This window comes from Hypanus sabinus, unplaced genomic scaffold (genome assembly GCF_030144855.1).
Source record: "Hypanus sabinus isolate sHypSab1 unplaced genomic scaffold, sHypSab1.hap1 scaffold_126, whole genome shotgun sequence".
Taxonomy (NCBI): Eukaryota; Metazoa; Chordata; class Chondrichthyes; order Myliobatiformes; family Dasyatidae; genus Hypanus; species Hypanus sabinus.
In genome coordinates this window covers 25,961-41,760 of record NW_026779325.1, presented here as the reverse complement: position 1 = coordinate 41,760, position 15,800 = coordinate 25,961, and the positions used below count along the sequence as shown (strand labels likewise).

At 46.1% G+C, this 15,800-nt stretch overlaps 1 protein-coding gene across 1 annotated transcript in view; it reads left to right on the top strand.

The window, feature by feature from the left end:
- LOC132386688 (NACHT, LRR and PYD domains-containing protein 3-like) overlaps positions 1 to 15,800 on the top strand; it is a gene marked incomplete at its 3' end in the record, with an annotated part of 59,467 nt that overhangs the window by 19,641 nt on the left and 24,026 nt on the right. Inside the window, exon 2 of the mRNA XM_059959033.1 lies at positions 8,426 to 8,485. The remainder of the gene's footprint in view (positions 1 to 8,425; positions 8,486 to 15,800) is intronic.

Genomic DNA, 15,800 nt, shown 5'->3' with positions numbered 1-15,800 from the left:
CTGCTTTACTGCGAATGATTCCTCTTCTCCCTTTCCCACACCGGGAGTTTTACTGTGCACGGGTCCTGGTCTCCCTGTCGAACTGTTAATCCGACGTGACCTTTTGACCTGCCCTCCACACCTCCCATCCATGCACCTATCCACGTTTCTCAAACAGATGTTGTTAAGACCTCAGACAAAGTCAGGAATCAAAGGTTAACCATGTTAGGACTAATGTTCTGAGTTGTGTATATTTCAATACAACAAGTATTGAAGGAAAGGCAGATGAGCTTAGGTCATGGATCAACACATGGCATTATGATATTGTCACCATTATTGCGACGGGCTTGCAGAGGACTGGCAGCTGAATATTCTGGAGTTCTGTTATTTTAGACAGGACAGAGCGTGAGGGATTAATGGGGTAGGGGTGTTTTCACTACTCAGGGAAACTGTCACGGCAGTGTGCAGTAAGGGCAGATGGGAGAACTCATCTAGTGAGGCTTTATGGGTAGATCGGAGAAATAAAATTTGTTTGAACATGTTATTGGGTCTGTCTTATAGACAGTCCAAGAGTCTGCGGGATTTAGAGGAACAAATTAGTAGACGTCCGAGAATATTGCAAGAAACATAATTTGTTATAATTTGATTTTAACCTTCCACATACAGACTGGAACTCTCATACTGTAGATGTACTCATGTAGTTGACAAATGTCTCACAGAAGTTTCATTAATCAGTACATTGAAGTCCCAAAGACTCAAGTGTGATACTTGATCTCCCATTAGGGACTGAGACAGGACAGACGTAACAGAAGTATGTGTAGGGAAACTGTTTGCATCTGGTGATCACAATGCCATCAGATTCAAAGGAAGTATGGCGAACGATAGCTCTGCTCCGTGGTATTGAGGCCGTGGTATAGAAAAAAAACAGACGCATAACAGTTGTAGGCAAGTAGGAAAAAAATGAGGTACTTATGGAGTCGAGGAAATGCAAGATAAGATTGAGGAAAAAAACCAGGAAGGCTATAGGGTGGCATAAGGTTGTCCCAGCAGACAAGGTGAGGGATTGTACCGATATGTTAAAAGCAAAAGGATTTCAGGGGACACAATTGATTGTCTGGATTATCAGAATGCCAATGTATGCATGGAGCCAAAACAGACAGAGTGGATTTTTGCTTCTCTGTTCACTCAGGAAAGGAATCTATTGAAGTGAGGCAAAGGAGAAGTGAGGCCATGGATGTTATACAAATTATGGATGAGTAAGAGTTTTGTGCAAATTTGAGTATATAAGCCCCCAGCGACTGAGAAGTTCAGCCCTTGGACCCCGATGGAGGTGAATGCAGAAATTGCATGGATGTAGTTGATATGTTTAAATTACACTCAAAGACAGAGCTACTGGAGGATTGGAGGATAGCTAATTTTGATCCACTGTTTTAAAAAGGCTCTGAAATTAAACCAGGAAATTATCGGCCGGTGCACTTGACATCAGTCGTGTGAAGACATTGGAAGGACTGGAAAAAGGAGTATTTAAATAAACAGGACAGATTAAGGACATCCAACATGACTTTGTGTGTTCTAGACAATCTATTGAGTTTTTCAAAGAGGTTACAATGAATGTTACCAGGAAAGTTGATGAAGGCAAGGCTCTAGATATTGTCTACATGGACTTTAGCAAGGCATTTGACAAGGTCCTCCATAGGGTGTTGAACAATAAATTTCATTCTTTTGGCATTCAAGTTGATTTAGTAAATGGGAGTAGACATTAGCATAGAGGAGGAAGGCAGATAGTGGTAGCAGATGGTTGCCTCTCTGACTGGAGACCCGTGACTTGTGGATTTCCACAGGGATCGGTGCTGATAACCGTTGTTGTTTATAATCTATATCAATGATTTTGATGACAGTTAGATTATCCGGATCAGCAAATTTGCAGATGACACCAAGGTTTGGGGTGTATTTGACAGCGAAGAAGTCTATTGGAGCTTGCAGCGGGATCTGCGCCAGGTGTAAAAATGTCTGATAATGACAGATGGAGTTTCATGCAGGCTTGTGAGCTCTTACACTTCAGTAGGATCAACCAGGATGGGTGTTACACAATGAAGGGTTCGGCACTGAGGGGTGCGGTAGGACAAAGGCCTCCGGGAATACGAGTCCACAATTCATTGAAAGTGGCAGCACTCCTAGATAAGGTAGAGAAGAAATCTTTGGCACATTGCCCTTCATAAATTAAAGTATTCAGTACAGGAGACTGCATGATATAAGACAGTTATGAGACCTAATTTGTAGTATGTTTGCAGTTTACGTCACCTACCCACAGGGAAGATGTAAATAAGGTTGACAGAGTACAAGGAAAATTTACAAGGATGTTGCTGCGATTGGGGGACCTGAGTTATAAGGGAAGATTAGATATGTTACGTCTTTGTTCCTTGGAACGCAGAAGATTTTGGGGAGATTTAATGGAGGTCCACAAAATCATGAGAGGTATGGATAGGGTAGATGTGGTAGAGGGATGAGGATAGTAAGGGTTAGGTCAGGGGATAGTATCAGGGGTTATGATTCCAAAGCAAGCTTGAGAAAAGCTGTTTAGCCAACACAGCTTCTAATAATAGAAAACAGAACTGTATTACAACAAGTATCTGTTACTAAAAGGTAAATTAAATAAGTATTGCAAAAATGAATTCAGTGAAGTAGGTTCATCGGTTCCATGTCAATTCAGAAATAGGATGGCAGAGGGAAAGAAGCGGTTCCTGACTAGTTGAGTGTGTGCCCTCAATATCCTGTACCACCTTCCTGGTGATACAAATGAGAAGAGGGCATCTCCTTGGTGAAGCAGATCCCTAATGATTGATGCCGCCATTTTGAGGCATCGCTCCATGACGATATCTTGGATGCTACGGAGGCTGCTACCCATGATGGAGCTGACTGAACTGACAACATTGCTGAGAGTATTTCAATCCAACAACAGCAAATTTGTCACTGGCAGTTGAGCTGTGCCATACCGCACAGCCATGGGTGCAGAGAAAGTACAGCAGTGGGCAAAGCACATATCCTTGAGGTGCACCGGTATCGATGGCTATGTGCAGGCGTTATATCCAAACCCCACAGATTGTGGTTTTCTGTTGAGGAAATTGAGGATCCGGTTGCAGAGGGAGGTAGAAAGGCCCAGCGGTTCGAGACTTTTGATCAGAACTGTAGGAATAACAGTATGCTTTACATACTGAGCTCTGGTTGAGAAACAGCAATCTGATGTAAGTATTTGTATTGTCAAGGTAATCCAAAGCCGCATGAGGAGCCGAGGAGATTGCATTGTGACCTATTGTGGATACAGGGAAATTACAGTGGGCCCAGGTCCTTGCTGAGAGAAGAGCTAATTCTAGCCATCGCAAACCCCTCAATCATTTCATCACAGTAACTGTTATTGCTATGGACGATAGTCATTAATGCAACTCACACTGCTCTTCTTGGGCACTGGTATAATTGTTAGCCTTTTAAGGGATGTGAAAACTTTCAACTGCAGCCAAAATGACCCCATTTCTGAAGCATTCACAGAATACAACTTCTGTTTTCCTAGGGTGGCTGAAATCCCTTGTAAATCTGTGTGACGACAGCACCCACCACTTCCTCACTCTCTGTAAATCGATGGAAACACAAAAAAAATTCCCACGATGTATTGAAGGAAAGACAGATGAGCTTCAGTCATGGATCAACACATGGCATTATGATATTGTCACCATTATTGAGACGGGCTTGCAGAGAACTGGCAGCTCAATATTCTGGGGTTCTGTTGCTTTAGACAGGACAGAGCATGAGGGATTAAAGGGGTAGGGGTGGTTTTATTACTCAGGGAAACTCACGGCACTGTGCAGTAAGGGCAGATGGGAGAACTCATCTAGTGAGGCTTTATGGGTAGATCGGAGAAATAAAATTTGTTTGAACATGTTATTGGGTCTGTCTTATAGACAGTCCAAGAGTCTGCGGGATTTAGAGGAACAAATTAGTAGACGTCCGAGAATATTGCAAGAAACATAATTTGTTATAATTTGATTTTAACCTTCCACATACAGACTGGAACTCTCATACTGTAGATGTACTCATGTAGTTGACAAATGTCTCACAGAAGTTTCATTAATCAGTACATTGAAGTCCCAAAGACTCAAGTGTAATATTTGATCTCCCATTAGGGACTGAGACAGGACAGACGTAACAGAAGTCTGTGTAGGGAAACTGTTTGCATCTGGTGATCACAATGCCATCAGATTCAAAGGAAGTATGGAGAACAATCGCTCTACGAGGTGGTATTGAGGCCCTGTTAAAGAAAAAGAAATACGTACAAAAAAGCTGGATGAACTCAGCAGGTCGGGCAGCATTGGTTGAAAGGAACAGTCAATATTTCGGGCCAAGACCCTCCATCAGGACTGAAGAAGGAGGGGGCAGGGGCCCTATAAAGAAGGTGGGGGGAGGGTGGAAAACCAATCAGAGGAAAGATCAAATTCTCCAACTTCCTGTAATTCCCCCCTCCCTCTCCCTTCCCGCATCCCGCCTTCACTCTGTCTCCTCTTCTAGCTGCCTATCATCTCTCATGACCCTGCCTTCTTCTACTACCCATAGTGCTTTCCCATTAGATTACTTCTTCACCTCTCTTGCCTAACCCCTCCCTGCCTTCCCTCCCCCACCTTCTTAATAGGGCCCCTGCCCCCTCCTTCATTAGTCCTGATGAAGGGTCTTGACCCCAAACGTTGACTGCTCCTTTCAACGGATGCTGCTTGACCTGCTGAGTTCATCCAGCTTTTTTGAATGTCTTGATATGACCACAGCATCAGCAGTGTACTTTGTGCTTAGAGAAAAAAATAGATGCATAACCGGTGCAGGCAGGTAGGAAAAAATTGAGGTACTTATGGAGTTGAGAAATTGCAAGATAAGATTGAGGAAAGAAAACGGGAAGGCTATAGGGTGGCATAAGGTTGTCCTAACAGACAAGGTGAGGGATTATACAGATATTTTAAAAGCAAGAGGATTTCAGGGGACACAATTGATTGTCCGGATTATCAGAATGCCAATGTGCACATGGAGCCAAAACAGATAGAGGAGTTCTTCAGTGGATTTTTGCTTCTGTGTTCACTCATGAAAATAATCTGGAGAAGTGAGGCCATGGATGTTATACAAATTATGGATGAGTCAGTGTTTTGGGCAAGTTGGGCAACTTTGAGTGTATAAATCCCCAGTGACTGAAAAGTTCAGTCTTTGGACCCCGATGCAGGCGGGTGCAGACATTGCAAGGATGTAACTGTTATGTTTAAATTATGCTCAAAGACGAGAGCTAACAGAGGATTGGAGGATAGCTAATTTTGATCCACTGCTGAAAAAATGCTCCAAAATTAAACCAGGAAATTATCGGCCGGTGCACTTGACATCAGTCGTGTGAAGACATTTGGAAGGACCAGATATAGGAGAATTTAAATAAATAGGACTGATTAGGGACATCCAACATGACTTTGGGTGTTCTAGACAATCTATTGAGTTTTTCGAAGAGGTTACAAGGAATGTTACCAGGAAAGCTGATGAAGGCAAGGCACTAGATATTGTCTACATGGACTTTAGCAAGGCATTTGACAAGGTCCCCCATAGGGTGTTGACCAATAAATTTCATTCTCTTAGCACTTAAGTTGGGTTAGTAAATGGGAGTAGACATTAGCATAGAGGACGAAGGCAGATAGTGGTAGAAGATGGTTGCCTCTCTGACTGGAGACCCGTGACTTGTGGATTTCCACAGGGATCGGTGCTGATATCCGTTGTTGTTTGTCAACTTTCTCAGTGATCTCGATGATAATTAGATTATCCGGATCAGCAAATTTGCAGATGACACCAAGGTTTGGGGTGTATTTGACAGCGAGGAAGACTATCGGAGCTTGCAGCGGGATCTACATCAGGTGTAAAAATGTCCAATAACGACAGATGGAGTTTAATGCAGGCTTGTGAGCTGTCACACTTCAGTAGGATCAACCAGAACACAGTGAAGAGTTCGGCACTGAGGAATGCAGTAGGACAAGGGCATCAGGGAATTCGAGTCCACAATTCATTGAAAGTGGCAGCACACCTAGATAAGGTAGTGAAGAAATCTTTGGCACATTGGCCTTCATAAATTAAAGTATTCAGTACAGGAGATTGCATGATATAAGACAGTTATGAGGCCTAATTTGGAGTATGTTTGCAGTTTACGTAACCTACCCACAGGAAAGATGTAAATAAGGTTGATAGATTGCAACGAAAATTTCCAAGGATTTTGCTGCGATTGCAGGACCTAAGTTATAAAGGAAGATTACGACTTTGTTCCTTGGAATGCAGAAGATTTGGGGGAGATTTGATGGAGGTCTACAAAATCATGAGGGGTATTGATGGGGTTGAGGGATGAGGATAGTGAGGGTTCGGTCAGGGGATAGAAGGGAGAGAGGCTCCCATTTTTGATCGACAAACAGCTCCCCCCTCCCCCATGCTCATTTCAATCAGTGCGTCCTTCCCTCCCTGTCAACCATTTTAACGTATGTGACAATTTTCAATGAGTGCGTCACTCCCTCCCTCGGCAAAACCTCTGGCCATTTGGAATAAATGACTTTTAAGAGAAGTAAATTCAACAAGTATTTCCAGCGGGCTGTGGAATGAAACCATGGGCGAGGAGGGTTCTTGTGACGATAGTTGTCCAGATGGAAATGCAATCATCTCTCCCAGTTTTTTTCCAGTTAGTGGAAATATATAGTCAAACGTGTTTGGTTTAAATTCAGCAGAAATACAGCTCCCTGGACCTGAATAGGTGAGGAACGTTTGAGCTGAAACTCTATCCATGTCAGGCAGTCTTTCTTACACAGAGGGTAGAGTTCATACCCTCCCAGAACCCGGGCTGGATCAAATCCGCAGCCTGGGACTCGCTGAGTTCAACAGAGAAACTCCGCCCCCTGGTTGCGATGAAAGAAAAAGGAGAGATCCACACGGAAATCTGGCCAGTAAGGTTAATGCAGCCTGTTTGTTTTCCTCTTTAGGGTTGCTACATTGACCCCACTCCCGCCTCTTCACGCTGTCAGACCCGTCCTGAGCCGGTGAGAGTTAGTGTGAGCCGGACTGCTGTAATCCCGCTCTACCCCGGCTCACCCGGCCCTGTCCATCTGTAATGAGCGGCGGACACATCACAGCCCAGCGGCCTCGGGAGCAGCAGCTCAGACTCAACTCTCTGTACAGAGTGAGAACATCGGTGCAGGACCATTGTTGGTCACCGGGAAGTCAGACTGTGATTTGCTGGGACCACACTGAACGCCGGCCGGTTACAACATCAGAGGTAAGTGTTGTCTGTGATTCTGTACAACTATTCAGCGTTTACAGTGAGACTCAGCTTTGGTCGGGATCGGGAGTGAATTTAGTGGGAGAAGGGAGTTCTGACATGTTCATGTTAACGGGTCAATTACTGTCCAAATGGATTAAGAGAAACGAGATCTTTGCCGTCAACCAGAAATACTCTCCTGGCTGATTTCTACTGAGTGTGAGCAGAAAGCATCTTTCACCCCGGTAGTGACATGTGAAATATCCAACGGGGCAGTGACCCGTCACCGATCTCTCTGAAAAAAGATAAATCAGCAGATGCTGGAACTCCAGGCAACACACACAAAATGCTGGAGGGACTCTACAGGCCAGGCAGCGTCGATGGAGAAAAGAACAGTCGGCCTTCGAGATCCCAGCTAATGTATTTTACATCGCGTCATTGGTTCTATCACTCTTCTCTGCACCACAAATAGTTAAACTTTCTTCACACTTAAATGACAGTGTTTTCACCGGAACACTGGAATTTAGAAGGATGAGGGGGATTTGATTGAAACATATAAGATTATTAAGGGATTGGACATGCTAGACACAGGAAAAATGTTCCCAATGTTGGGGGAGTGCAGAACCAGAGGCCACAGTTTAAGAATAAGGGGTAGGACATTTTGAACAGAGTTGAGGAAAAACTTTTTCACACAGAGAGTTGTGGATCAATGGAATGCTCTGCCTCAGAAAGCAGGGGAGGCCAATTCTCTGGATGCTTTCAAGAAAGAGTTAGATAGAGCTCTTAAAGATAGCGGAGTCAAGGGATATGGGGAGAGGGCAAGAACGAGGGCAAGAGGGCAAGGACTGTGGAAGATCAACCACGATCACATTGAATGGTGGTGCTGGCTCGAAGGGCCAAATGGCCTACTCCTGAACCTATTGCCTATTGTCTATAAAACTGCACCGTCTGGCACCGACAAACATTCCACTCTCAAAATCACTGAGATCACTTTTCATCTCCATGGTGATGTTTGTTTGGAGACAGAACGTACATTGTACCAAAGAACAGGACACGGAGAGAACCGCTGGTAAAGCTGTGGGTTTAGTTAATGATTATCACCAGGAACTGACTGAACATTAACCAGGGTGTGTTCATTACTTACAGAACCCGTAACACAGCCTCACTGGGACGGGGTGGTAACAGAACCTGGAGCCGTTGTACACGGTAAGAAGCTCTATATACTGAAATATAAACATTGGAAAGATATTTAGCCATTTTTATGAACACGAATGGGATTGATAATGTATTGTGTTGATTGATATTAGAACTGTAGTGAATCGCTTTTGAAAGAATTAATAATTCCCTTCATCTGGTTGAATGCATTGACTTCCTGTGCATGTCCCGGGGGAAACCGGTGTAGTTGGAGGTGTTATTGGAAACGTCGCACTTTCAACCCAGCTCCGAATCATCAGCAAAGGCTCGGGAGGTGCGAGCTTCCCGCATCTCGGAACTGTTCCCGGGCTACTGCTTGCAGTAACGGGAAGCCGATCCGTTCACACTCGGGGCTTTACCGATCCCCAACCGAGGAACTGAGGTTTCGCTTTGCTTATTCCTTCGCAGGTGGGATCGACAGTATTTGTCTACCCTTTATGACATTTCGGTAGGTAGCTGCTGGGAGAGGGCAAAATTATGAGAATTACTCCCACTGCTGTTTATAGCAGGGAGGGGGCGTCGGGGAGGGGTATAAAGATGTGATGGTTCCATTATAGAGTCGGTTGGTGAGATCTGTTGTGGATCACTGCCTGCAGTCTTGGTTCCCTTCTGTTAAAAGTGTGTGGGCAGGTGGGAAATCAAAAGAAGGTTTAACAGAGAGACATCTGCACAGCCTGAGTTGTCCTGTGAGGAAACGTCTGTGATCTTGGCTTTTTTCAGTAATTGAGAAGAATTCGACATGTCCTAAGTTTACAGGGTGGTATATACATTGCAGTTATTCTTAAATAACAACGTACTTGATTATATTCCGTCTTTCACCCTGCCCTCAAATTTACCTGGTCCATTTCCGATGCCTCCCTCCCCTTTCTTGATCTTTCTGTCTCCATCTCTGGAGACGGCCTATCTACTGATATCTACTATAAACCTGCAGTCTCTCACAGCTACCTGGACTATTCCTCTTTCCCCTCTGTCTCTTGCAAAAAGGCTATCCCCTTCTCACAATTCCTCCATCTCCGCTGCATCTGCTGTCAGGATGAGGCTTTTCTTTCCAGGACAAAGGAGAAGTCTTCCTTTTTTAAGCAAAGGGGCTTTCCTTCGTCCACCATCAACTCTGCTCTCAAACGCATCTCTCCCATTTCCCACACATCTGCCCATCCACCCGCCACCCCACTTGGGATAGGGTTCCCCTTGTCCTTATCTACCACCCCACCAGCCTCCAGGTCCAACATATAATTCTCCGTAACTTCCGCCACCTCCAACGGGATCCCACTACCAAACACATTTTTCCCTCCCCCACTCTTTCTGCTTTTCACAGGGATCGCTCCCTATACGACTCCGTTGTCCATTCGTTCCCCCATCCCTTCCCACCGATCTTCCTCCTGGCACTTATCCTTGTAAACGGAACAGGTGCTACACCTGCCCTTACACTTCCTCCCGCACCACCATTCAGGGCCCCAGACAGTCCCGCCGGGTGAGGCGACACTTCACCTGTGAGTCGGCTGGTGTGGTATACTGCGTCCGGTGCTCCCGGTGTGGCCTTTTATATATTGGTGAGACCCGACACAGACTGGGAGACCGTTTCGTGGAACACCTACGCTCGGTCCGCCAGAAAAAGCAGCATCTCCCAGTGGCCAGACATTGTAATTCCACATCTCATTCCCATTTTGATATATCTATCCATGGCCTCCTCTATTGTCAAAATGAATCCAAACTCAGGTTGGAGGAACAACACCTTGTATACTGGCTGTGTAGCCTCCAACCTGATGGCATGAACACTGTCTTCTCTAACTTCCGTTAATGCCCCTCCTCCCCTTCTTACCCCATCCCTGACATACTTAGTTGTTTTCCTGTTCTCCATATCCCTCTGGTGTTCCCCCCCTCCTTTCTTTCTCCGGAGGCCTCCCGTCCCATGACCCTTTCCCTTCTCCAGCTCTGTATCACTTTCGCCAATCACCTTTCCAGCTCTTAGCTTCATCCCACCCCCTCCGGTCTTCTCCTATCATTTTGCATTTCCCACTCCCCCCCCCCACTACTTTCAAATGTCTTACTATCTTTCCTTTCGATTAGTCCTGACGAAGGTCTCGGTCCAAAACGTCGACAGTGCATCTCCCTATAGATGTTTCCTGGCCTGCTGTGTTCCACCAGCATTTTGTGTGTGTTGTTGATTATATCCGTAGTAGTTTGGTAAAATCAGTGGGATATTTGATGAGAAATAAAGTATCCTGCGACGTCTTGACAGGGACGTCGACAAACTAGTTCCTGTTCTGCAAGGAAGTGAAAGCAGTTGAAGACTCTCTCTCCCTCTCTCTCTCCCTTTCTCTCCCCCTCTCCCCCTCCCCCTCCCCCCCTCTCTCTCTCTCTCTCTCCCTCCCTCTCTCTCTCTCCCTCTCTCTCTCTCCCTCTCCCTCCCCCTCCCCCTCCCCCTCCCCCTCCCCCTCCCCCTCTCTCCCCCTCTCTCCCCCTCTCCCCCTCTCCCTCTCTCTCCCTCTCTCTCCCTCTCTCTCCCTCTCTCTCCCTCTCTCTCCCTCTCTCTCCCTCTCTCTCCCTCTCTCTCTCTCCCCCTCTCTCTCTCTCCCCCTCTCTCTCTCTCCCCCTCTCTCTCTCTCTCTCCCTCTCTCTCTTTCTCCCTCTCTCTCTCTCTCTCTCTTCCTCTCTTCCTCTCTCTTCTCCCCCCCCCCCCTCTCTTGGACTATTTATGTTACTCCTGTTGTTGTGTTTCCTTTATTACGTATCCCGTAACTGGAGAACTTACCAGCAACGATAGAGAGGTCCGTTGAAGTCTGATGGCACTATTTTCAAACGTTTTTATTTATAAAGGAGCACAAAAGTAAGGTTAATACAAACATTCAAATAATGCACGTCGTCAATTCTCAATCTGAAGCGCGTGTATAGTAATAATCATCATTAAGAAATAAGCTCTACTGTTGTCTAGGGGATAATATATTGTCCATTGGAAATATAAATGTCACTCCGAAGTCTGCAGGCTTCAGCCTTTTGGGAATCGCTGGGTTTCACGTGTTGCGACAGAGAGAGAGGGATTGGTGAGAAAAGGAAAAACTTGCCCGGGTCTTTATGAAGCAACTCCGTTGAATCAGGGGAGCATTGGTTCCCCGTTGTTAGTTCAAAGTCCTTTTCGGTGTTATCAGCCACCCGCTCCCCAAGCAAAGGAGAAACTGAACGCGCGTGGCTTTCAATGGCTTCCCGCTAGCCGGGGAGCACTGAGTGATGGTGTGTCCTTCTGGTGCGTCGCTGGGGTACCGCCTCCTGCAGTCCCCTTTTATCTTGACTTGCAGTGTTGTAGATGTCCATCAAAGTAGGGTGATGCAAACCCCACCCCCACATTGCCCGAGGGCTTTACACGTGGTCTCCATGAGACAAAAATCAATGTCGCCTTATTTTGCATCCTGGTGGAACGCGGTATTCAGCACGTCTCTCTCTCTCCCATTTCCTGTGTCTATTCAGCACCTCTCTCTCTCTCTCCCACTTCCTGGGTCGACTGACCCCCCCCCCCCCCCCCCCAACTAGTGCTCTTGCGATTCTCACAAAGGAGGGGGCTGGGATCATAACACCTTGCTATCACACATACTTTACAAATATCTGAGATGAGAGAATTGGAATGTAATGGTGAGGTTGTATAAGACATTGGTTAGACCGAACTTGTAGTATTGTGTGCAGTTTTGGTCACCTAATTTCAGGAAGGATATTAATAAGGTTGAAGGAGTGCAGAGAAGGTTTACAAGGATGTTGCCAGGACTTGAGAAACTGAGTTACAGAGAAAGGTTGAATAGGTTAGGACTTTATTCCCTGGAGCGTAGGATAATGAAGGGTGATTTGATAGAGATAAACTCAATCCCTTGATTTATAAAAGTTAACACCCCATAAGCTTTCATAACTACCCTATCTACCTGTGAGGCAACTTTCAGGGAACTGTGGGCATGTACCCCCAGATCCTTCTGCTCCTCCACACTACCAAGTATCCTGCCATTTACTTTGTACTCTACCTTGCAGCTTGTCCTTCCGAAGTGTACCACCTCATACTTCTCCGGGCTGAATTCCAACAGCCAATTCTCAGCCCACTTCTGCATCTGATCAACGTATGTCTGAAATCTTCGAGAACCCTCTACACTATCTACAACACCACCAACCTTTGTGTCGTCTGCAAACTTGCCAACGCACCCTTCTACCCTCACATCCAGGTCATTAATAAAAATCAAGAAAAAGTAGAGGTCCTAGAACAGATCCTTGTGGGACACCACAGGTCACAACCCTCCAATCTGAATGTACTCCCTCCAGCATGACATTCTGCAGGCAAACCAATTCTGAATCCTCCTGGACAAACTTCCCTGGATCACATGGATTCTGAATTTCTGAATAAGCCTACCGTGTGGAACCTTGTCAAATGCCTTACTAAAATCCATGTAGATCACATCCACTGCACTACCTTCATCTATATGCTAGGTCATCAATATGCTCCTCAAATAACTCTATCAGGCTTGTTACACACAATCTGCCCTTCATAAAGCCATGCTGACTGTCCCTGATCAGACCATGATTCTCTAAATGCCCATAGATCCTATCAATATGAATCTTTTCCAACAGCTTTCCCACCACAGACGTAAGGCTCACTGATCTATAATTACGCGAGCTATCCATGCTAACTATTTTGAACAAGGGGACAACATTCACCTCCCTCCAATCCTCCGGTACCATTCCTGTGGACAACGAGGACATAAAGATCCTAGCCAGAGGCTTAGAATGCTCTTCCCTCGCCTCGTGGAGCGGACTGGGGAATATTCCGTCCGGCCCTGTGGACTTATCCGTCCTAATGTATTTTAACAACTCCAACACCTCCTCTCTCTTAATATCAACATGCTCCAGACCATTAACCTCACTCATATTGTCCTCCCCATCATCACGTTCCCTCTCATTGTTGAATACCGAAGAGAAGTATTCATTGAGGACCTCACTCACTTCCATAGCCTCCAGGCATATCTTCACACATTTATCTCTAATCAGTCCTACCTTCACAACTGTCAACTTTTTTTGTTCACATAATTGAAGAATGCCTTGGGGTTTCCCCTTACCCTACTCACCAAGGCCTTCTCATGCCCCCTTCTTGCTCTTCTCAGCCCCTTCTTAAGCTCCTTTCTTGCTACCCTATTTTCCTCAATACACCCATCTGATCCTTGCTTCCTAAACCTCATGTATGCTGCCTTCTTCCATCTGACTAGATTTTCCACCTCACTTGTCACCCATGGTTCTTACAAACTACAACTCTTTATCTTCCTCACTGGGACAAATTTATCCCTAACATCCTGCAAGATATCCTTAAACATCGACCACATCCATAGTACATTTCCCTGCAAAACCATCATCTCAATTCACACCCGCAAGTTCTAGCCTTATAGCATCATAATTTGCCCTTACCCAATTCCTGTCCTCCCTGATTCTACCCTTTTGCATGATAATGCTAAAGGCCAGGGAGCGGTGATCACTGTCCCCCAGATGCTCACCTGCTGAGAGATCTGTGACCTGACCCGGTTCGTTGCCTAATACTATATCTGTGACAGGAATCCGTCCTGGACAAACTTAACAAATTCTGCCCCATCTAAACTATCTAATCAGGTGCCAATCAATATTAGGGATGTTAAAGTCACCCATGATAACAACCCTGTTCGTTTTGCACCTTTCCAAAATCCGCCTCCCAATCTGCTTCTCGGTATCTCTGCTGCTACCAGTGGGCCCATAGAATACCCCAAAATAGAGTAACTGCACCCTTCCTGTTCCTGATTTCCACCCATACTGACTCAAAAGAGGATCCTGCTAGATTACCCGCCCTTTCTATAACTGTAATAGTATCACTAACCAGTAATGACACCCCTCCTCCCTTTTAACCCCTCTCTATCCATTTTAAGGCACTGAAATCCAGGAATATTGAGAATCCATTCCTGCCCTGGTGCCAGCCAAGTCTCTGTAATGACCACTACATCATAATTCCATGTATGTATCCAAGCTCTCAGTTCATCACCTTTGTTCCTGATGTCTCTTGCATTGAAGTATACACACTTTAGCCCTTCTACCTTACTACCTTTATACCCTTTATTCTGCTTCTCTTTCCACAAAGCCTCTCTATATGTTAGATCTGGCTTTATTCCATGCACTTCTTTCACTGCTCAATCCCCCCGGATCCCATCTTCCTTGTAAATTAGATTAAACCCTCCTGAACCATGCTAGCAAACCTACCTGCAAGGATATTGCTCCCCCACTAGTTCAGGTGCAACCCATCAAATATGTACAGGTCCCACCTTCCCCAGAAGAGATCCCAATGATCCAAAAACCTAAAACCCTGCCCCCCACACCAACACCTCAGCCACGCATTCAACTGCCATCTCCTCCAAATCTTACCATCTCTATCACGTAGCTCTGGCAGGAATCCTGAGAACACCACCATTGAGGTCCTGTTCTTCAGCCTTCTGCCTAGTTCCCGAAACTCACACTTCAGGACCTCATCCCTCTTCCTGCCTATGTCATTGGTACCAACATGTGTCACGACTTCTGGTTGCTTTCCCTCTCGTACCAGGATGTCATGCACCCGGTCAGAGCCATCACTAACCCTGGCACCCGGGAGGCAACAAACCACGTGGGTGTCGTTCTCACGTCCTCAAAATCTCCTGTCTGCTCTCCTGACTATTGTCTGCAGTGACGACAGCTCTCCTCTTCTCTGTCCCATCCTTCTGAACCACAGGTTCAGAGTCAGGGCCAGAGGCCCTGCCACCATGGCTCACACGTGGTCGGTCATCACTGCCAACAGAATCCAGGACGGTAAACTTATTATTCAGGGGAATGGCTACAGGGGTGCTCTGCACTACATGTCTACCTACCTTCGCTTTTCCCCCTCTGACTCACCCAATGACCTGCTTCCGGCAGCCTAGGTATGGCTAACTCCCTGTAGCTCTCATCTATGGCTGCCTCGTTCTCCCTTATGAGTCAAAGGTCATCCAGCTACTGCTCCAGATTCCTCACACTGTCTTCCAGATCACCCAGCCGCGAGCACTTCTGGCAGAAGTGACTTTGCGGGAGAGGGGAGCTCCCCCAAGACTGCCGCATCTCACAGGAGAGCCACATCACTGTCTCAGGAGGCATTGTAAAGACTAACTGGGAACAAGCTCGCCCTCCGCCTGTTCTCATCGAAGCCTCTCGAGTCAAAGCCTGAAAGCTCCACTCCTTCACTGCTCCACTCACTCACTGGCCGCTTTCCCTGCTGCAACCTGTGCTTATTAGACTTCCTGTCACCTTCCCGGCAGCTTGTATCAGCCCGATGGGATAC